At 40.2% G+C, this 23,984-nt stretch overlaps 1 long non-coding RNA gene across 2 annotated transcripts in view; it reads left to right on the top strand.

Moving 5' to 3' along the window:
* The window catches only part of LOC121491562, a 37,745-nt gene that overhangs the window by 4,841 nt on the left and 8,920 nt on the right, over positions 1-23,984 (top strand). Inside the window, exon 3 of one of the 2 annotated variants that reach the window (XR_005988003.1) lies at positions 15,557-15,667. This is a non-coding gene — a long non-coding RNA (uncharacterized LOC121491562). Of the gene's footprint in view, positions 1-15,556; positions 17,068-23,984 lie in introns of those variants that run through there. The other variant, XR_005988002.1, reaches the window with a different exon arrangement.

The raw sequence follows: 23,984 nt of genomic DNA, 5'->3' as shown, positions 1-23,984 counted from the left end.
TCTCCTTTTTATAGTGCTGATAAAGGAAGGTAACCTGTGCGAAGGAGTTAGTTAAATGATTTGAAATGTCATTGCCCAACACTGGAGATGTATTAATTTGTAGTCCTGTAATTAGAAAACAGGATATGAAGTCGTTAGGGGCTGGCTGGCCAGCTGGACAACCAAATAATATACCATTATAACAGCAAAAGGAAATGTCATACAGCTCTTCCCTAAGTGCATCATAAGACTTATTTTGCAAATGCTTTTCTCTTTCATTGGTTCATTTGTAGCTTTTATTTGCTTTAGCTTCTAGCTAAAACATACTTTACAATGACCGTATTCTTTCTGTAAATTATCTGTACTCATTTCCAAAGGACAGTTTCTTTGCTTAGCAATATGAAGTAACATTTGTGGTCACTGTGGAAAGTAGCACAGTTAATGAGATTACTGCTAAATCAATAACACAATGAAATGCAGGAAGACTCTAGTTCTACGCATATCCCTCTCATGACATTGTTTGACACGTTGTTCAATCACACTCTATGATCACACTGTTTCAAATAGCTATATAAACCACACAATATACAGATATACAAATTGAGATTCATAAACATACAAAACAAAATGAATTAGGAAATCAAAATCTGTATTTAGGGATTAAGGCGAAAAATATTTTGGTAAAATTCCAAAAATGGTGTTGAAACATGATTTGACAGAGGTACTGGCAGATGAAGCATCATTCTGCATTTAGTGATCCTACCCATAAGAAACACATTTGATAAAGTGAATATACATTAGAGATTCTCTAAAAAAAGAGGAGTAAAAGAATGTACGTATAACTGCATCCAGACCTAAACAGAAAAAAACAAATAGCGTTGCACAGAAAGCCATAACGTTAAAGAGTGAATTTTATTAAAAAAAAAAAAAAAAGAGTGAATTTTATTAATCCTTGAAAATGAGAGAAACATTGCTTTAAAATTACTGGAATAAAATTAAATATTTACTATGGAAAAGATACAGCTTTGAGTAAGATAGCATAGTCCATTAAATAAAGGTGTGGGCAAAACATATTTCAGTCATCTTGTGATCCTAAGTATAAAAGGAAGGAACAACAAGAACAAGACTTTTTTTTTTTAAGATTTTATTTATTTATTCATGTTACACATAGAGAGATAGAGAAAGGCAGAGAGAGAAGCAGGCTCCATGCCAGGAGCCCGATGTGGGACTCGATCCCTGGGACTCGATCCCTGGGACTCCAGGACCACACCCTGGGCCAAAGGCAAGTGCTAAACCGCTGAGCCACCCAGGGATCCCCAACTTTTTTATTTTTTTTTAAATATTTTATTTATTTATTCATGAGACACACAGAGAGAAAGAGAGGCAGAAACACAGGCAGAGGGAGAAGCAGGCTCCATGCAGGGAGCCTGATGTGGGACTAGATCCCGGGACTCCAGGATCACGCCCTGGGCCAAAGGCAGGCGCTAAACCACTGAGCCACCCAGGGATCCCCCTACTTTTTTATTTTTTTAAAGAAGAGGAAGGAAGGAGAATAGGCCAAAGAAAAGATTTTGATAAGAACTTTTCTGAAATATCAAAAGATTTCCATAGTCAACACAACCAAGGCCCTCCTGGAGGTAAGTCAGAAACATTGTATGTGAAGACCAACTTCTCTGCTTCACATTGAGAGGCCTTTAATTTCAAATAGGAGTCCGCAGTAGATAAATCTAACTTGCTAAAGTAAATTCTAACCATTGAGCTGTGAAATTTTGAGGACTTTTCACATTTGAGAAATAATTTCTGTGTGTTTCTAAGAATTCACAGTAGAAAACACAAGGTTAGGAGATTTTTCTAATGATACTCTTTCAGGACATACACCTACACCTACTCCTAAATACTACCACAACATCAATCCATTTCCAGTGGAATTCTTAAGTCTGCCTCTTGACATCTATAGTTTAGCCATAATTATGAAAATCAACCCAAGGCTGGGTTCATGGCAATCATGAGTTCCTCAATCATCAGGAGAATGCCATTTAACAGACTTTCTTGGGTATGCAAAAGAAAAGAATTCAACTTTTAGATTCTCCTCTCTCTGTAGGATTCAACTTAATGGTAAGATTTGCCCAACCTAAGCCCTACCATATCCAGCCTACCTGAAGCAGCTGGAAATCACTGCACTCTAGTACTTTGAAGCATCCCCATAAAAAAGGGAACATTGGGAGGGGGGGGCACTTGACAGGATGAGCCCTGGGTGTTGTGCTATATGTTGGCAAATTGAACTCCTATAAGAGAAAGAAGAAAAGAAAGAAAGAAAGAAAGAAAGAAAGAAAGAAAGAAAGAAAGAAAGAAAGAAAGAAAGAAAGAAAAGTAATGTCCCCACAAAAAAAAAAAAAAGGAAATTGGTACAAAGGTAAGTGATTTTCTTACTGACCCCATCCCAACTCAAGAACACTTTATTATCCATTGCACAATGTTGCTTCTACAAAGGAAGTAGGTAGATGAAAGGAACTGAAACCCAATCAGATCTAGAGAAAAAGACTGTGAAATTATACTACCATAAAATTTAGCATTATTTTGCCGTAATTCTTTAACTATACTGATACAGAATCATGTAGGTAACTCCCCTCTAAGAAAATATGACATAAAAATTTCTATCCTTTTTTTAAAAATTATTTTACCCAATATAATTAGTTAAGTTAGTGTTTGTTTGTTTGTTTTTTCAGTCTCTCTGTGTGCCCAACACCATGAAAGGCCCTGGGAAGGGATGAACATTACATGACAAATTCTGTACTAAAAGATGTGTGCCAGAAGACAGGAAAGAAGATCGATGATAACTATATAGTGTAGCAAGCACTATCCTAGAGATGTGTTTGCAGAGTTGCGGGAATATTGTGGAGGGCATAGATTGAATGGTCAGCATGTGTCTGCTGAGTACTTCTGCTGGATACTGAAAAAGTGTGATACAGCCAGGCAAATGAAAGGACAGAACTGCATAAGCAAAATTACCAAGGTAGGAAAGAGTATATGGTATTTGAAGGTATGTAAGCCAAAGGTTGTGACTGGGAGCACAGAGGGCTTGATTGGAAAATAAGGCTGAGAGGAGACCAGATTTGGTACTAAAGGGTCCTGTATGCCATACTGAGTTTCCCTTGCTTTCTGAAGGTGCCAATGAAGGATTTTCAGCAGAAGAGTGACATAGCCATTTTTGGCTTTAGGGGGGAAAATAGTATCTGTAAGAAGAGATGGATTGTAGTAGGGCAGAGAGATTAGTTAGGCCATCCAAAGCAATTATCCAGGGACTCACAATGGAGCTGCAGGTTAGCAGAATAATTCAAAAGACATAAAATAGAGTCAACAAGATCAAAGGATCAGTCAGTCATGGAACTGGGAAAAAGAAGAGTCTAGGATTTACTTCTAAGTTTCTGGCTTGGGCACCTAAGAGAGGAGCTAGAAAAGGGGCAATAGATTTGAGAAGAAAGAGGTTCACTTCGGGACACTTTGGATTTGAAGTACCTGCAGGTGCCTAAGGGAAGGTGCCAGAGAAATGGTTGGAAATGCTCACTCAGAGCTCAGAGGAACGGGCTGGTGGGAGGTACAGAACTAGGAGTCAGCTGTGTACAGAAGGAAAGCCAGGGGTGCGGATCTGATGGCCCAGAAAGAGTACGTACCATTAGAAGACCAGGGAAGAACCTTGGAAACACTAACAGAACTTTTCCAAGCTAATGAGTTTTGTTTGGAGCACTGCTTCCGGGGTAACTCATGATTAATGTTAATGATTTACAGGCTATAGGATTTTGTTTTCACTATCTCATGCATTTGGGCTAACATAAGATCACGGCTTCCTCTGCACAAAACCAAAGGGCCCTGTGGATGACAATCACCACAGATCCCTTATGGGACCTACCTAGAAACCATCAACTCAAACACCACCACAGAAGTATTTCAGGGAATCCATGAAATCAAATTTATTTTCATGACAAAACTAAGGCCATTATTTGTCTTTTTCACTCTTGATATTTCCAATGACACTAAACAAAACTTCTGACACTTTAGCTCAAATCAACCACATGGCAGCAATCGTACCGCAGGATATTTCTCCACCAACATGCATTCACATCAGAAAATTAATGCTGCTTCACCTAAGAATGTCTTTCCTGAAGCAGTAAAAAGTATTCGTTTCTGATGTCTCGACTCCTGATTACAGTTTGTGTGTTAAATCGGGAAGTACACGTGAAGAGCTTTTGTACACCAAAGTATAATGAGTGTCACTAGAAAAATTAAGTTTTGACGCTGAACAAGCCACTTCATTTTTCATGGGCCACCATTTTTATTTAAAAGAGCAACTAAAAAAAAATAAAAATAAAAATAAATAAATAAATAAATAAGCAAGCAAGCAACTAACAGGGGTACCTAGCTGGCTCAGTTGGTGGAACATGTGACTCTTAATCTCAGGGTCATGAGTTCAAACCCCACAGTGGGTATAGAGCTCGTTAAAAATAATAATAATAATAGTAATAATAACAATAAAAGAGCAACTGGCAGAAAATTTATGATGACTAGGACCTGGGTAGTAAGCAGACATTTTCTCAAAAAAATGAAAGTGAACCTGTCACTTCAAGGAAAACACCTCACAGTATTCACTGCCAGTGATGGAATTCAAGGTTAAAGTGAAAATTAGAGCTATGGAAAATTTATACTCATCGCATTCAGTTTGACAGTTTCCCAATGCTTAAAGACTTTTCTGATGATGTCAATGGTGACATTAACAAATGTAATTTTTAAAATATGTATGATAAAATGTGTCAATTTTGTTACATTTGCATCTTTAAGTGAACTGATATTCTCCAAATGACCGATGAATAATGTTATAAAATCAAAACATGTAAAAGATTCATTCAAAGGACAAGATAGACCAATGGATTTTAATGTAACTGAGTACAAAAAGTTCATTGATAGGGGTTTACATCACAACTAACCATTGTATTAACAGATAATAGGGTTATTATTGCTATTTTAAATAGTTTTAAATTTCTGCTTTAGTTTTGAGTACGATAAATATTGATTCGATATAACCCACATAAACAAAAGCTCTTTGGAGGCCTCAAGATTTTTTAAGAATTTTTTTAAATGTGTTTATTTGAGAGAGCATGTGTGCAACTAGGGAAGGGAAGCAGCGGGGAGAGAGAAACTCTAAGCAGATTCTGCACTGAGCAAGGATTCCAACACCAGGCTGGATCTCAGGAACCTGAGATCATGACCCGAGCCCCAAACCAAGAGTCGAATGCTTAACAGACTGAGCCACCCACGTGCCCCAATTTTTAAGAATTTAAAAGAACTTCGAGACCAAAAAGTTTGTAAACTATTTTCTCAGGGAAATTTAAAAGAACTTCGAGACCAAAAAGTTTGTAAACTATTTTCTCAGGGAAAAACAAAACAGGTTTAGAAAAAAGCCTATTCTCACTGCTGCGTTGCCCTCTAGCCTGCTCTCCTCCCTTCTCCCCAAGCCCGACCTAAGCAGTCTTTTGAGAGGTCAGTCAAATTCTTCCATCCATTGACCACCTTTGTCTACTTTTCCGATTTACCATTCAGTGACAGGTCATGGTTTTGTTGCAGATGTTTTGCATTATCAAATTGAGAATCTGCCCTTCTCAGAAGCCAGTCTGACCTACCATAACAAAACTATCTTCTCACTCTAATGAATCCTCCCCCACACACACAATATTTTTAGATTCATTAAAAACTGTGGTCATTTTTCTATGAGTCTAGTCCATTCTTATTTTGAATGCCTTATGTTTTATTAGCTAAGCTGTTCAAGCAGAAAGATAATTATTGGGAACTCTTTTAGTCAATAAAATTTCATTAGATCATCTCTATGCACATCTTGAACTTTAATTATTGTGGTTTCATCATGATGTGTAAATACATTAAAATGAGTAAGTTATTCCAATCTTAATCAATGGAAGTAAACAGAAATTTATATTTATGAGCAGAGACTATTCTTAATGAAACATCCACATGCCTAACTTAGGTTTAATGCTGGTGCAAATGTTTTAACTCAAGAATAACATGCTAGAGAGATATGTACATGAATGTTGCCTATGCTTTCTGCCTCTTCATTGAATACACACTTGAGTTAAATGAATTCCTTCCACCCAAATTTTATTATATTACATTGAAATCATTTCATTTCTTAGATGTGTAGCCAGTGTTTTAGGACCTCAAATAACCATTGCTATTTCACAGGTACACATAAAATTCATTCTGACAAATACCATGGATTGACGATTGACACGTATAACATTTATTCCAATACACTTCTAGCAGAGGTTGTATAGGAGAAAGTTACCATTCTTAGACTCTTTTGAAGCTAGGGTTCTGGGTTGATCAAGGATCCACCAATCAGGTACAATCATGTGAGAACTGTTTTTGGAATGGAGTTAAATGGGGTAAGAAATAGAGTGAAGCACCATTTTGGTGTGGATCTGGTTGGATCTGATTGAGGCTGCAGCAGTGCAACTCTGGACCCCGGACCTCAAGCACAACTGATTTAACAGATGGTTTTTCAGTCATGGCAGGAGAAGCTGAACAATTCTGTGGGCGCCTTGGGGTTGTCTGTGGAAGCTCAGCCTATTTCTTCAGCTCCCTGTCCCCCATGATTCTGTAAGCCATCTTAATCCTGCAATCATTCCATTCTGCCTCTAATAGCTAGAGCTGATTCTATGCTCAACAGCAACCAAGACTTCCATTGAAGACATTGCTCATCAGACATGATACTATCAGTGAAAATTACCTTCTTTGCCCATATCACAATTACAGTACATGTAGCTGGCACCGGTTTAATGGTCTGATGATACAATAGTTTAACTTCCACCTAACCTTAGAAAATGCAATTATCAGGAGCTAAGCAGTCAAGATGGGATTGTTTCTTGGCTCAGGGTTTTTAAGTGTGATTCGCTTACTGGGAGATCTGCTACAAGGACCCTTCTCTGATTACAACCCCGAGGCACCCTGAAGTCACAACATACCTTGTACCTATGGGATGCTTTCATAGTTATAGGTGTGCTTTCACATATATTGCCTCAGTGAAGGTTAACAACACTTGGAAAGCAGAAAGAAAAAAAAAGGTCACATCTTCATTAACAATGAAAGAAGTAAAGCTTCAAGGAAGCCAAGAAATTTGCTTAAGGTATCGTAGGTAAAACGTAGAGGCAGGATTAGGACCCAGGGCATCTGTCTGCTAGTCCAGTGCTCTTTCTTGAGTTCTTCTCTGAAGGCTGTAATCCTTAAGTCCCTGTGTATAGACCATTGCAGGGACCATAGCTGCCACCTGATATCCATTCTCTTTTCTTCTTTAGAAATAGAACCCCAAGGGCGCCTCGGTGGTGCAGTCTGTTAAACATCGGACTCTTGGTTTTGGCTCATGTCATGATTTCAGGGTCATGAGATCAAGCCCTGTGTTGGGCTCCCTGCTCAGTGTAGAGCCTGCTTGGGAGTCTGTCTCTCCCTCTCTGCCTCTGCCCCTCCCTCACTCTGTGCTATAAATAAATGAACAAATAAATAAGAAATAGAACCCCAGTTTAGTGGGAGACAACAGTATACTTAATTATGAGATTACATTTCCCATGCTCCCTAGCTGGGGCCATGTGACTAAGTTATGGTCAATGAAATATAAGCAAAAGGGTCAAATGGCTTGCTTATTGAGAAGGTTGCTAAGAAGAAGCTAACTCAGCTGGGAGGACTCTTTTATCCTTCTGCATTTAAAAAACAAAACATTTAATTTTGTTAATGTCTCCAAGATCTTCTCCTTGGTCTTGGTCCTCTTTTAATGGTATTCATTTCCTCTGAGCCATCTCGTCTCGTGCATATCCTTGCCTTTCATTCTGTACATAGTTGACTCCGGGTCTGGGACCTCCCACCAGGCAATTCTTCTGAGCTCTGAACCAGCATTTCTTTCTTTCTTTCTTTCTCTTTCTTTCTTTCTTTCTTTCTTTCTTTCTTTCTTTCTTTCTTTCAAAATTTGTTATTTATTTATTTATTTATTTATTTATTTATTTATTTGAGAGAGCAGAGAGCAAGAACACAAGTAGGGGGAGAGGGGCAAAGAGAGAGGGAGATTTAGGCTTCTCGCTGAGCAAGAAGTCCGATGTGGGGCTCAATCCCAGAACCCTGAGATCATGACCTGAGCTGAAGGCAGATGCTTAACTGACTGAGCTACCCAGGCACCCCTGAGCCGGCATTTCTAAACATTGCCCTGGCACCTTCCCTTCAGTATCTTCAGGCACCTCAAATTCAGGTGTCCCAAGCTGAACATCTTTCTCCTCCAATACTTCCTGCTACCTAAGAACTCAATTAGCCATACTGAATCGTAAGACTAGGTGTCACTTGCTAAGATTGAAGTAGAAAAAAAAATGGACCTTGGGTCAATGACTTTACGGGGATATGCTACTCATGGACTTCTTACCTCTGGACTTTATTTTAGATGAGAGAAGATAAATATCTATCTTGTTTAAGCTACTGTGGTTTGGGGTTTCCAATTATATGCAGCAGATCGTAATCCTAACTGATACACATAATTTTCCCAAATTATTTCTATTTTAAGGTTATGTTCTTTTAAATAAATGCTTTCACCAATGAGCAATCTGAGAATGGAGTGATTATCGCAAGATAATAGCTGTCCCAAGTTACAGAGTCAACATCTGGATATACTGTTAGATCTATGTTATATTTTGAAGAAAAAAGCTAGTCTTCTGAATGCATCTTTAAGAATGAAGGCTTAAGTCGAATCAGTGTGTTTTACATAGTATGCACCCCTCAATCTGGGTATAGGAGTACTTAGCAACATAGGTTAACTTGTGTAAAAATTGTGTGGATAGTTACTTAGCACAGTCCATAGAAATACCACAGTCTGCCTGGATTCATGTCTGATATACTGTGTAGAAGCACCCTTTGCTTGAGCCCTGGGGCTGCTTACATCTCCAGCTACAGGCTGACTGGTCTTTATGTTCAAGATTTCTGACTCGGATCTCTTATATTGAGGATCAGTCATCCTTCTGAAAGCTAGAAAAGCAAATGAGGTTCTCTTCCTCTTTCATAAGATTCCCTAGACACCACATACAGAGTTTGGTTTAGAGGCTACCTTTGACCAGCATGCCCTCATTCCACATACCTTCATACCAACCTTACAGGCGTTCTTTAAAAAAAAAAAAAAAAGATTTATTTATTTGAGAGAAAGCACAAGTGGGAGGAGGGACTGAGGGAGAGGGAGAGAGAATCTCAAGCATACTCCATGCTGAGTGTGGAACCTGACACAAGGCTCAACCTCACGACCCTGAGATCATGACCTGAGCTGAAATCAAGAGTTGGAGCTTAACTGACTGTGCCACCCAGGAAACCCCTTTCAGGGATTCTTAACCTGTCATGCTAGGCACCCATTTGACAGACTGGTGGATCCCTTTCAGAAATATGTTTTTAAATGAAAGCATTTGAAATTAAACTGATAAGATTGCAAGCCAATTACATTGAAATACAGTTATCAATGTGGTTTTGGGATTTGGGGTATTGTTTTTAATTCTGGTATAGTTAACATACAGTGTTATAATATAGTGTACAAAACAGTGAATCAACAATTCCATATATCACCCAGTGCTCACCATGACAAATGCACTCCTTACAATTAACCTATTTCTTAAATATATGTGCTTCTTTAAAGCATTACATTTTAAGATATCACAGTGTCTAATCACCACGACCTTAAAGTTGAGAAACAATAAATGGTATTTTGTGATGTCAGTAGCAAATATAAAAAGGAAATATAATATAATGTAAATATAAAAGGAAAATAGCTGTGATTTCTATAAGAGACAGAATCACAGGTATCATCAATAGGTGATACTATTGGGGTTTGTGGCCTACATTCATAAGGGAAGGAAATACTGCATTTCAGCTGGGGATTAGTGAAAATAAGTTTGTGGATTTTTTTCCCATCAGGTATATAGACCCCTCAATTGTAAGCACAGATGCCTTTGGAGTCTATGAATTCCAAGTTAAGAACCCTACTTTAAATCATGAAAGAATCCTTGTGATTTCTGCATTCCATTAGAGACCACATGAGAGGTCTGTTTTGTGATACGATTAATGCCTGACAGGATCAGCCCTGGATTTTAGCACCTTTCACAGTTCAAGAACCTTGTGAAAGCCATAATGCATGGATATCTGATTCTAGTCACTGTCATCCAGAAAGGCCTGTGTTGTAAAATGCTAATTCCACTGCCAATGACAAATGACATCGGATTGCAGTTATAGGCCAATACATGGATTACAGGAAAAATGAACTACCAGCTAGCCCCTTGAGGATCTCTTATTAGAGGATTGAGACCTAGGAAATTGGCCATGCGTTTATTATGTACAGATCACGTTTTGGCCAAACTGCAGATAAAAGACCTCAGTCTCGGGGATCCCTGGGTGGTGCAGCGGTTTGGCGCCTGCCTTTGGCCCAGAGCGCGATCCTGGAGACCCGGGATTGAATCCCATGTCGGGCTCCTGGTGCATGGAGCCTGCTTCTCCCTCTGCCTGTGTCTCTGCCTCTCTCTCTCTCTCTGTGTGCCTATCATAAATAAATAAAAATTAAAAAAAAAAAAAGGACCTCAGTCTCAGGGGCCTTACTTGGGACAGCCTTCTGAACACTAAAATCAAATATGAAACTAAGAAAAATAATAAAAATCAAATTCCCCTAAAAATTCACCATAAGCATTAAGCTCTAAGCTCTCCCCAAAATCCAATTTAGTGAAAGAAATTTCTACAATAAAGTGGTGCTTGACAAGAACAATTTAGAGAAATAGTTCTGGTGTCTTTGTCTACTATTAAAGAGACATACACAAGTAAAATATGATGACATGCTCATCACAAACAATATGTTTTGCAATTTTTTCAAAACCATAGGAGATTTTAAAAGACAGTTCATAAAAACGGACTATAACCCAGCCTTGAAGTAATTTCTGAAAACTATATTCAAATCAGTTCAGTGGAATTAAGGAAAATCAAGAGAAATTATTTCTAATTTAAATGATTTTTTGAGAGAGAGAGAGAGCACGCATATGTGTTGATGAGCTCTGTGGAGGGGCAGAGAGAGAGGGAGACAGAGAATCTTAAGGGGGCTCCACACCTCACGTGGAAAGCATCTCAGGATTTAATCTCACGACCCTGAAATCATGACCTGCCCTGAAATCAAGAGATGCTTAACCAACTGACGCACCCAGGCGCCTCTCATTTAAAAGATACTTTTAAGTGGAGCAAAATTTGAGGGTAAAATTACCTTTTGACAAAATGATGCTTCGGTTGGGACAATTTTTTATCAGAAATTTCTTAATAGATGCAGAGAGCGTACAGAAAATTTATAAATGCATCTTGGCAATTCTAAACACAAAAATGCATCATATAGTACCCGATTTAGAGTCAGAGAAAGCTATTTTATATCTTTGCTCTGCCATATATTTTAGAATTTGAGCTTGGGCAAGTTATTTAGCCTCTCTAATCTTCAATTTCCTCATCCATGGGAGAAATAACTGTACCTCTCTGGGCAGTAGTAAGAATTAAGTAAGTAAATAACTGTAAAACACCTAGAACAGCGCCTAGTATATGTTAAGCAGTATATATTTTACCGTCAAAAAAAAAATTCTTGTGAGGATTAAATGTGGTATTACCTACGTAGTTCTTGGTCTGATACATACTTAACACTCAACAGATGGTAGTTTGTATCAGAAATAGAAGTAAAAGTTTTAGTATTGGCATTTAATAATATTGGAATTAGTACCGGCATTCAATTAATAGAGTATTGCTATTAGTGTTACAACTGGTATTGGTTGGGATATCGATATTGGATCAGTATATAGTATGGTGTAATCCTGGAATTCATGCCAGGATGAGGAGCCCCTCCTCAAGATGCTGTTGCACTGAGGAGCCCCCTTTCTGCCTTGTCTCAAAAAATATTAGAACTGGGCTATCTTTCTATGAGCATATCCTAGAAATGGATTCCAAACCAACAATTCCGTGGCTACATACGATGATGGCCAGAGACTCAGTGCCATTATCTTTGGGTTCAGGCAACAGCGCCATGCAAAAAGTGTTGCTAGACTAGCCAAGGTTGATAGGAAGAACCATCACCATCCAGGGGCAAATCTCTCTTCGAACTCCAGGGTCAGCTGAGCAAGAGCAACAATGCTGAGCGAGCATATTAGGGTTGACAGCAGAGAAAAAGGGCAATAAAACAAGAACAGTTAAAATGTCAGCCTGGGTGACAAGGTAACCAGGACAGTAACAGTAGCTGTGGGAAAGCCACAGATGTCACCAGGCCCAAGGAATGCAGCTCAGAGAAGGCCCAGAGTGTAGAGTTGTACTGAATGACAGCCTCAGCCCTCCCCATGCCCCACTTAGATACACACATTAACTGCATGACCTGAATAAAGACCGCAGACCTATCAGTGAGCAGAAGCACCAATTAGACTCAAGGAGCAAGGTGCAAGGGAAATGTCACCAGGTGACAGCGCCAACCAAGCCGCACCCAGACCTAGACAGAGAATACCTCCTTACACTTTTTAAGAAATACACTTACCCAGGGGCACTTGGGTGGCACAGTTGATTAAGCATACAACTCTTGGTTTCAGCTCAAGTCATGACCTCAGGGTCATGGGATTGAGCGCCACATGGGGTTCTGTGCTCAGTGAGGAGTCTGCTTGAGATTCTCTCTCCCTCTCCCTCTGCCCCTCTCCTCCACTTTCACTATAAATTAATTAATTAATTAAAATCTTTTTAAAAAAAGAAAGAGAGAGAGATACTTATCCATTGCCCAAAGGTTGTCCTGAGCCTGTCTCTGCAAAGATATTTGTACAAATCATCCCTGAGTAAGCAATTCCCTAACCTACCCCACCAGGCCCCAGGAAAAAGGTGCATCAGGGAATTGATCACATTTAAATATCAGCTATTTATTTGTTTGTTTGTTTTTTGAAGTAGAGCAGGAAGAGAGACAGCAGTGAGGGAAAAGGAGGTCCTGGTGCACATGAAGTTTGTCTCTAGAACCTCATTTTCTTCTTTCCATTTGCACCTCCCCAATGTCTTGGCATATTTTCTCTTTCATCCCTGCTACCTGGCTGATGAATGTTCCCCCCTCAAGGGCCCCTAGTAAAGGTTTCTTCTCCCCTAAAACTTCCACCACTCAAAATGTAACACATTTTTCCTCTCTTCCCTCCCCTTCCCTCAGTTGAAGTATTGGAGAAGCAATCTGATTAAACTCATCAATTCCAAGTGTAAATGAAAGGTATCCTACTTCAGGGACCCCTCTAGATGAATGTCTGATAGGAACTATGTGAACACTGTGGAGAAAATACCTTGTAGCTGAGAGTCTTTTCCTCAAGCACACCTTTTTTTTTTTTTTTTATGATTGATTGATTTGAAAGAGAGACAGAGAGAGAGAGCATGCACATGTGTGGGGAGGAGCTAAGGGAGAGAATCCCAAGCAGACTCCCCACCAAGCAGGGAGCCAGATGCTTGGCTCAGTTCCACGACCCATGAGATCACGACCCATAAGAGCACAATCCCAGCCAAAACCAAGAGTTGGAGGCTCAACTGACTGAGCCACCCAGGCACCCCTTCAAGCACATCTTTGAGCAAGTCTTGATAGAAAGTCTTGATAGAGGTGTTACTGCTCCTCTTGGGAGTAGGAAGGAATTAGAAAACCTTGGGTTTGCTCCAATGACCACAGGGTAATTATGCAGTCAGACTTGGCTGGAGTGTGGAGTGCTCCATGACCCAGGTGTTCATTGAGGCCCTCAAGCATATCAGTGCAATGACTACGAAGTGCTGGGAATCAGAACACAGTGGTAACAGAAAACAGGCCATAGTTTTGCTAAAAGCAAAGCTATTCCAACACTCTGCTCTGGGTGTTGACTCTGGCACAATTTACTCAGAATTGGATTCTGGGGTAGCAGAAATGTCCAGATCCAAGCAAGAGGCTGATAGAGAGAGAAAAGGAGAATAAGCTGATTCCTCCATCAGTAGGGAAGGAGGTGAGCCCTTGTCCCTCCTCCCAAGAGAAGAATTCAAGGGTACCTCTTGTCCCTCCTACTTTCAAAACTACTTCTCAGTCCCCTACCTTTCATCAGAAAAACACAGCTATGAAGGCCCTTGAGTAACAGAGTCAAGAGCCTTCAAAGAGACCCTCAGAGCAATTCCTTGCTCATCTTCATTTTATTTTTCCCTTTCTCCACTTGGCTAAACAAAATAATTACAATGACACATTAAAATGAACTACTTACCATTTATGCCTTGTTATCATGCAGCACAACAATTATGACTATCATTAAATATATGTCTAGGTTCATTATAGGTGTTATTTGATGGGAATCTTAAAATCTGTTCACAGATACTCATCCTTCATACTTTATTGCTCAAGTGGTATGATCATTCACTCACAACTTTAAAAATATTAAGAGAACCATTAATTAAGAGGCCAGGTTTTAGTCCCAACTCTGATTATAATTAGCTGCGTGATTTGGGGCAATTCCCTTAGTCTCTTTGGGTCTCAGTTTCCTCAAACATCAAGTGAAGTAATTGAGCTAGAAAGCTCTCTGATTTACCATCCATCTCTAAAAAGTCCACAATGTTGTGATTATACTAATATTTAACATTATTAAAGAGACTTTTTAGAACCTTATACAACCTCAAATATTTTTCATAGAAAGTACTTATGATATCCTGCCATTCACTGAGCATCATATCTGTCCTAGGCACTATCCCAGGCATTTCCCCCACAGGGGCTCATTTCATCTTCATAAGAAACCTGTAAGGTATATACTATCACCCTGATTTTATAGGTAAGAAACCTGAGGCTCAGCCTCTCAGCTCTGTAGGGCTGAAATTCACATAACTGAGCTCTGTAAGATTCCACAGTCTGTGTTGTCCAAGGCATTTCATGATGCCTCCCAAATAATTTTGCATAATGTAAACTGGGTAAGAGATTAGTTTGAATTAGTCCTGAATCTGAAATACACCTTAGAATTTGTGTGTATGTATTTTTTTTCTCTTCCCCGCTCCCCCCGCCTTGTTACCTTCTCCTCCTTCTTCAGCTACATTTCCCTATAAATTGGGAATTTTAAATTGGGGTTTTTTTATTATCTGTTTCTTTCTCATAAAATAAGAATTAAAAGTCACATATCCTACAGAAAATGTCCTATAATGATTTATAATCTATAGGCAGAGAAAGAAATCGATGCAGTGAGGTGCATAGGCTTTGGAACTAACTAGACGAAGTTCAGATACTAGCTCTGCTGAGGAAAGGCCCTGTAACTTGAAGTTGATTACTAAACTTCCCTGGTTATGAGTTTACTCATCTGTTAAATAGATGCAGTAATACCTGCCTCCCAGAGTAACAGTAAGGACTGAAGTTGCCTACGAAAGTGAAGGTAGTTACAAGTAAGAATGAATTACTGATTAAGGACCAGGCACCATGCTAAATATTTTTTGTACTATCTAATTAATCATCACAACTATATATGAACTGCATCCTGTCATCTTCATTTTACAGATGACAAAACCAAGAGAGCAAGATTAAAGAATTTGCCCGAGTCGTGCAAGTGGAGAATGACAAGGCCCCGATTTCAATCTAAGAAGTCTGTCTTCAAGACCTAGACTCAAAGTAAGGTGCCTGGAAAAGAAGAGAAACTCAGTAAAGATATGTTTCTTTCACCCCTGTAAATGTTTAAAGAGATTTATAATAAGAAATTGGTCAACACATAGTTTGATGGAGTGAATTTAATTTCTAGCCTTAAAAGTCCTAGATTTTGTAGAGAATAGTGTATCTGACTGTTGGAAAATATAGAGTGACCTACTTCAGGCAAAGCAGCTTTAAATAAGGTCTGTTTTAAATAGCATGCCCTAGAGTATTCACCACAAAAATTGCCAACAATTTATCAAGTGAGCCACCTGTGTGTGGGGGGGGAAGAGATTGAGAGAGAATAAGAGAGGAAGATTAACTCACCCATTAATTTATTCTTCTGAGATTTGGTAAACAGACGTCTGCTATTGCCTTTGTTTTTAATACTGAATAATTTCATCTGAACTTGACTCTTGAGCTTGAACACAATATGAATCAAGATTAGTCACACTTTAGAGAAAAATATTTAGAGATTTGAGACTCTTAGGAGATTTCTAATTTTTTGTTACTTGATTTTTATCAAATAATACAAATCCCACAAAGAAAAAAAGAAAGAAGGAAGGAAGGAAATAAGGAAGGAAGATAACCTCAAGCCAAGGCAAAAGGATATAGACACAAACATTCAAGTCAATAGGAGTATATTTCAAAAATAAATTAAAAAGATAAATAAAATATCCAACAAGTGCTTCAAAGATAACAATAAATGAAACACCCTACAGAGATAAGAACACATTTAGTATATAAACAAAAATTCAGATATGTATTCTGCAGCTCTGATGATGAGAGAACCAATCTAGTCTTGAAAATGAGAAAAGAAGTAAGTGGTTTCATTAGAAATAAAATATATTACTGAGGAGGAAGTAATCATTGGGAAGAGAGTCTGTGGGCATGGGGATGTGGACAACAGACAAGCAACGTGACATGATGTCATATGCCCTTTCTGGTTAGAAATCATCACTTCTACTGCATTGGAAACTAAGTATTTACTATATGTTGGCTAACTGAATTTAAATTAAAAAAAAAGAGAGAGAGAGAGAAATCACCAGTTCTGGGCTTTGTTTCAGCCCTGCTTGGTAAGTTCCTATGTGGTTTACAGTAAATTATATAAACTCTTTTAATGCATTAAAAATGATGCTACAACCACAATTAGGCTACATAGTACATTTGAAACTCTTAATTTAAAAATGCAGCTTGAATGAAGTATCAGTAACATGATTTCCCATTTCCCTTTGACTCTGTTTTCAATGCATTTAAGGTGAGTTGAGGCTAAACATGCATATTTCAGATATGGTAGTTTGCTTCATGTTTAAGGTGAATAAGAAGAGATGTAGATAGAACAGTTTTGCTCAAGGGTCATCCTCCATGTTCTAGAAAAAAATGAATAAAAGTTCTAGCAAATGACACAACCCGCATCCTCAAGTTTGTTTCCTTGACTGACACTAGATATGAAAAAATTGAAATGCTAATTACAGTGAGATTCAACAGCAGGGAGGAGGAGAAAGCAACCAAACTGATCACAATTTTATTTTCATTTAAATCAGTTTGTTAATTGGGTTAGAATCCTCCTGCTGAAAGAAGGAGGAGGACCATAGATTTGTTTATTTTTAGCTTGATGCTACAAAGTTCTCCAGTGCTTCTTCCAGTTTGGAGTCAAAAGAAGAGTAATGTATTTTAAGGTAGCAAAAAGGGTCAAGTTTCTTTCCCAGTGGCAACGGCCTTCTCAGGACCTGGAGTTTGATGTAAAGACATTCGACCCATGTCCTGCTCCTTCTTCTGCACCATGACTCGCTCCCAAGCCTCTGGCCTTTATGGAAGTTTTATCTTCCCCAGTGTTAATATATTGCAGTTGAGCTCTTTATAATCTTAAAACATAAACCACAGCCTCATATATATTAATCTCGAACTATTTATGGCTCACTGTTTTTTTCTTCCATGAATAATGCATAAGAGAAGACAACATATGGAATCGGCCTTTTATTTCTCCACCAGCAAAAACAAAAATAAAAATGGAAAACACCTATACCATTCTTTACTGATCACCTTCCCATCCAGAATAAGTCAGCTGAGAAGTGGTCGGTGGTATATCCTCTGAGACTCGATGCTTGCATTTCTCTTAAGACCCATCTCCTTGTGTTGTTATTGTTCTAGTTGTCTTTATTCTCCTCTGTTAAGTCTTGAATTTCTTGAGACCACCGTCTATGCTTATTCCATCCTTATGTACTCCCCAGGACCAACCTCAATACCTCACAGACAATATAAACTCAACATATTTTGCTAACATTTTTTCTTCTTACAGAAGGAATTACCCTACTATTTAGATGAGGAAATAGAGAAACAGCAAGACTTGCCCAAAGTCTCAGAGTTGGCCTTGCAGTCTTTATCATTCTATTAAATGGACCGATAAAATTATCCCCATCACTAAGTTATTGTATTAGAGAACTTGAAGTGGAGGCTCCCAGATTTGCCTGGCTATACTCACTTGACTTCAGGCCATTCACTGTAAAAAGCTACAAACCTCATAGCCTTTGAGGTCACTAAAAGCTTTATCTCCATTTTCACTGGAGTGATCACCACAGGGACGTTCAAGTCTGTTTATTCAGATTTGCCTCAAAACATGTTGTCAGTCATCACAGTGTGGATGGGGCTGGGCTGCTCCGACCAGTATTTGGTGGCTGGCTTCCCAAAAAGGGCCAGGTAATGTAGGAAGTGGCAGGTGACTCACTTCTAGCGGACAGCATTCTGAGTCATTCTCCACCAAATTCTTCAGGATAGTGCAAAGCAAAAGACCAAGCTGGAGCATCCCAACCCCAGGGAATTGTGAAATAAGCCACTTTTGGTTTTTCTCTCATCTCCTACTCTTCCCTGTACTCCCTGACCCTATCTGCCTCTCTGGGTGCCAGGCCTGGTCACTACCCCTTCTTGTCTTCCCCTTATTCAGATTCTCTCTCCTGATTCTTCAGGACCGGGTGTGAACCTAAGACAAAGAGTTCTTACTCTTGGTCAAGGCAATTTCTCCCTTGCCAAGAAATATGTTTTCATTTTGCTGCAGCTTGTTGAAGTTAACGCCCTTGATTTCATTCCCTAATCCAAGGATGGTGAGTGCGTTTCATCTCATGTGTTAAATGCAGCCTATTGGTGGTAGAGCCTGGGATGCCGAAGCCGTTCCTGGGATCAGTGGTGATGACAGCTCTAATAGAGAGAAGGTGGGCCTGGCATGTCTGCCATGTATTTGTCATCCCTGGCCTCACAGGAAGTGCTTTCAAAGGTAGGAACCTCCAGAGAGGCAGGAGGAAAGGAATTACCACAGCTGACACATGTGACTGGTACAGTTAAGTAGATCAGACTCTAGGGCATTCTGCAAATTATCTGACTTAAGAAGCTTCAGAGTTTATTGTGTGCACAGTCAGTTTAAGCCAAAAACACCATCCAGCAAATACAGTGTTCTTACGAGTTTTCAACTCATTTATATTATCGAAAGTATTATTCCATTTGTATATATTTTTTATTGTTTTGGTTTCTTTTAAGATTTTATCTATTTATTCATGAGAGACGGAGAGACACAGGCAGAGGGAGAAGCAGGCTCCCCATGGAGCAGGGAGCCTGATGCGGGACTCGATCCCAGGACCTCAGGATCAGACCCTGAGCCAAAGGCGGATACTTAGCCTCTGAACCACCCAGGCTCCCTATTGTTTTGTTCAAAAGTAAAGTGTGAAACTCTACCTCTCGGTTCTAGTTATAAATGGACTGATTACTTACTGTCTTTTTTTCTCTGTGGAGTCCCAAGTGGACCCATTATTTTTTTTTAAGATTTTATTTATTTATTTATTCATTAGAGAGAGGGGGAAAGAGAGAGAGAGGCAGAGACACAGTCAGAGGGAGAAGCAGGCTCCATGCAGGGAGCCTGACATGGGACTCGATCCCAGGTCCCCAGGATCAGGCCCTGGACTGAAGGCAGAGCTAAATCGCCAGGGCTGCCCAGGACCCATTATTTTTAATGTCCCTTTCTATAGACAATGTTATCTAATGTTATTGCCTTGCTCCACATACCACTGAGTTGAAAATACTCTGATAGTTGAAAAGTAACCTTGATTTACCATGTATTCACAGACATAGGAAATATTTGAGACACAAATGAATCCTTACCTCTACCTTTCAGGTCTGATGTGCTTCTAAGAAAGTACAGCACTCATTACTTGCACTTGACTTCTATTTAATTTGCAGAGGGGCTTGGAGTCATCTCTGATGATGGCAGACATGCAGCTACCACCACCACTGAAGTTCCTATGGCCACCCCTAAGACTTATGCACTTACGTTGAAGAGGGGGCTACTTGAGGGGTGCCTGTCTGGTTCAACTGGTAGAGGATGTGACTCTTGATCCTAGGTTTGTGCCCCATGTTGGGTGTAGAGATTACTTTATAGTAAAATTAGTATTTAAAAAATTAGTATTAGGGACACCTGGGTGGCTCAGTGGTTGAGCAACTGCCTTCGGCCCAAGGCGTGATCCTGGAGTCCCAGGATCGAGTCCCACATCGGGCTCCCTGCATGGAGCCTGCTTCTCCCTCTGCCTGTGTCTCTGCCTCTCTCTCTCTCTGTCTCTCATGAATAAATAAATAATTTTTTTAATTAGTATTAAAAAAAAGAGGAGGCTACTTCAAAGCTTGTTCCCCTGGAGCCTACCAAAGGGACCATTGCCAGTGGATCAAAGCCATTACCGGCAGCCAGGAGCTCCTTGCCTCCACCGTCACAGCTACCACATAGACCCCAGGTGATCTGAGATGCCCCCAGGGCAGCCTCTGGCAGAGCTATGGCCAGCCCAAGAAAACCTAGAAAGTGGAAAAATGTGTCTTCAGTGCTAGTCTTTCACTGTCATCCAAGAAAGACTCTAAGCTCTGACAGGGTAGAGACTATGACTTTCTTACTCCTTTATCCATCCCTAATATCTAGCAGTGTGTGCTGCCTAACAGGTACTCAAGAAATCATTGCTGAATGTGTAGATGATGTGTGGAAGGATAGATGGACGGACGGAGGGATGGATGGACAGATGCTGTTCCCTCCAGGTGCCTCAAGTTAACATGTTGATGTAAAACAAGCAAATGGCTGCAGATGGCTGCAGTCAAGGGAAACAGTTGATAGTTTGACACAGGAAATAACTATCAAGCAAATGAATTTTTTTTTTAGTAACAGAAGCCTTTTTGAGGCAGCACTCAACCTGAAAGTTGTTTTCTTCCTGTCAAGGTTAGGGCAGTATGACACATAGAAGAGAAAAAAAAAGAAATTCCTGGGTCATAGCAGACAGCCATAGAAGTCAGCACTGGAGAATTTTCCTTGGAGAATGGTTTCTCACACTCCAGGCGAGTAGGAACGGGAATAGCTAGGGCTGTGTCCACACAGTGCGTCAGGGTTCCCTACCTAAAGGCTCAGTGCAGAGCACTTAAACCCCATTGTCTATCCGTGATCTGTCAACCCTGATGATAGAAAGTCACCACTCTACAGTTGACCGGTGTGGAGCTAGGATGGGACTGGCCATACAACATTATGAACCGAAAAGAGCTCAGTAAATAGTGCTGGACTAAGAGATTTCTTCTTTCCTAATTATTTTTACTATAGTTTCATCTTGACTGAGTTTAGGACAGAAACAGCTTTATTAAGGTATAACTTACATACCAGAAAATTCATCTGTTAACAAGGACACATTCCAATGATTTCAAGAAGTTCATACAGCTGTATGAACATTGCTACAATCTAGTTTTAGAACGTTTCTATCACCCTCAAAATTTCTGTCATTGCCGCTTGCAGTCAACGGCCAGTCCCACGCCTAGCCACGTAATTACTATCTGCTCCTCTGTCTTTGTCAATTTGCCATTTTCAGAAATTTCATGTAAACAGGATCATGCAAGATATAGTCTTTTGTGCCTGTCTTCCTCCACTTTGCACAATGTTTTTGAGGTTTGCCTCAAATGTCATCCATATATCGATAATCAAGGGGTGGGGGTCTATTGCTGGTTAGTATTTCATCGTATGAGACCACATTTTGTTTAATGGGCATTGGATTTTTTCCATTTTTAGCTATGATAAATAATGGTTCTATGAACATTTTTATACGAGTCTTTCCGTGAACATATTTATTTCTCTTGGGTAGATACCTAGGAAAAGAGTCACTGGGTCATATGCTACAGTTATGTTTTAGTTTTTAAGATGTTGCCAAATATTTGGCCAAAGTGGATGTGCCATTTTACATCCTCACCAGCAGTGCGCAGGCGCTCCAATTTCCCCAGAGCTCCCGTCCTTGATAAGTCAGTGTCTTAGATCAGTCATTCTAGTGGAGTTACAGTGGAACCCCATCGTGATTTTTCATTTTCACTTCCCAAACCAAGGATGTTGAGCATCTTCTCCAGTGTTTACCAAGCCATTCAGATAGCTTCTTGGTGAAATGTCTTTCAAACCTTCTGCCCATTTTTTAATTAGATAGTTTGTCTTATTATTATTATTGAGTTGTAAGTGGGGTTTTTTTTCTGGACACAAGTCCTACATCAGATATATGATTTACAAATATTTTCTCCTAGTGTGTGACTTATCCGTTCATTCTCTTAATGGCATCTTTTGAAGAGCAAATTATTTAAATTTTGATGAAGTCTAATTTATCAATTTTTTTCTTTTATGGACTGTGCTTTTGGTGGTGCAGCCATACTTTTTGGGTTTTGTTTTACCTCTTAATGTTTTTCTATCCATATATTTTTTTAATTCGTTGCATCTGCATTTATGCCTAAGTTAAACTAAATCAGTATTTCATAACAAAGTGTTCATCTGATGGTGCTCCTCTTTATTTCATTAAATTACATGTTAAAAAGAGCCCCCACTGGGTATTTTTTAAAGTGAGGTGGACCCGTTTGACAATCTCAATAAATATTATGATACCTCAAAAGCCAGATAATAATAGTAATTTATCAAGGGCTTACTGTGTGCCAGGCACTGTTGTAAGCCCTTTGCTGGTATTAACTCATTGATTCCCGATGGTCTCATGTGGCAAGTACTGTTATTATCACCGCTCTGGAGGGGAGCAAACAGATCCAGAGAGTACTTACTTAGATTGCCCAGAAAGTGGCAGAGCTGGGATTGGAGCTCAGGCAATCTAGCCCCAAAGTCTGAGCTCCCAACTGCTGTGCTCTAACAACTTCCCCTATAGAATGACTCCCCAAGGGGCACCTGGGGGGCTCAGCGGTTGAGCGTCTGCCTTTAGCTCAGGTCATGACCTCGGGGGTCCTGGGATTGAGTCCCTCATCGGGCTCCCTGCATGGAGCCTGCTTCTCCCTCTGCCTGTGTCTCTGCCTCTCTCTCTGTGTGTCTCTCATGAATAAATTTAAAAATCCTAAAAAAATAAAATAAAAAAAATAAAAAGAATGACTCCCCATTTAAAATCTCCATGGGAGTATGTGGTGGGCCTGGTGTCACCGCCCACCCTTGTCCCTGCCACAGGGAGGGTTCCTGTTTCTGCGGCCTGAACTTCTCTCTGCACCAATCCTTCCCCTCCCCGTGCTCTGCCATTGCTGATTCAGCTGCTGCCAAGGATAACTTAAGCCAAGCATATCCCAGTGTCACTCTCACTTGAGGCTTAAGAAATACTGGAACTGAGAGCCACGTTGAGTCACTGGGGGACTACAGGTGGGGACCTCCACCCACTGTCCCCGCAGTCCTAGGATTGCCTTGGCTCCTCCCTTGGTGAGGCCTGGCATGGTACCGTTCCCTGGTGCCCTGAGATAAGCTCACATTCCTCTGCGTGCCCTTTCTGCATAAGGTAGCTCGGGTTGTCCCTGTTACCTGTAACCAGCAAGCCGTCACCAGGATGGGCAGCCGTGTCTGCCCCACCACTCTGTGGGTCTCAAGAACCCTGTCCATGCCTGCTGGCCTCACCAATCCTCACTGGGCCCCAGGGACACTTACCAGATGTGGCTTCACTGAGGCTGTGGTAGTCTTTCCAGGCTTTCCAGGAGACAACTAACTAATGTGATAAGCCAAAGAGTGCTAATGAGAGAGAGAGAGAGAGAGAGAGAGAGAGAGAGCTGAAGGAAACCCAGTGCTCCCTCCTACTCCCAGGTAGCCTATGGCTACTGTCACAGGGGATTTCTGCAGACAAGGGCCCTTTTGTTTTCCAAACCAGGTGGCTTTAATAGAAGCCACTTCAGGTCAGGAAAGAGGAGAAGGAATATTTCTGGGCAATAGGGGAAATGTGCCCCCTCCATCTGCTTTCCCTGGGCCGCAGCTTTGTCCTTCTTAGCAGAGGGCGAACTGGCGAGCAAAGCG

This window comes from Vulpes lagopus, chromosome 5, assembly GCF_018345385.1.
Source record: "Vulpes lagopus strain Blue_001 chromosome 5, ASM1834538v1, whole genome shotgun sequence".
Lineage (NCBI taxonomy): Eukaryota > Metazoa > Chordata > Mammalia > Carnivora > Canidae > Vulpes > Vulpes lagopus.
The sequence above is the reverse complement of the archived record's forward strand: the minus strand, read 5'-3'. Positions and strand labels throughout refer to the sequence as shown.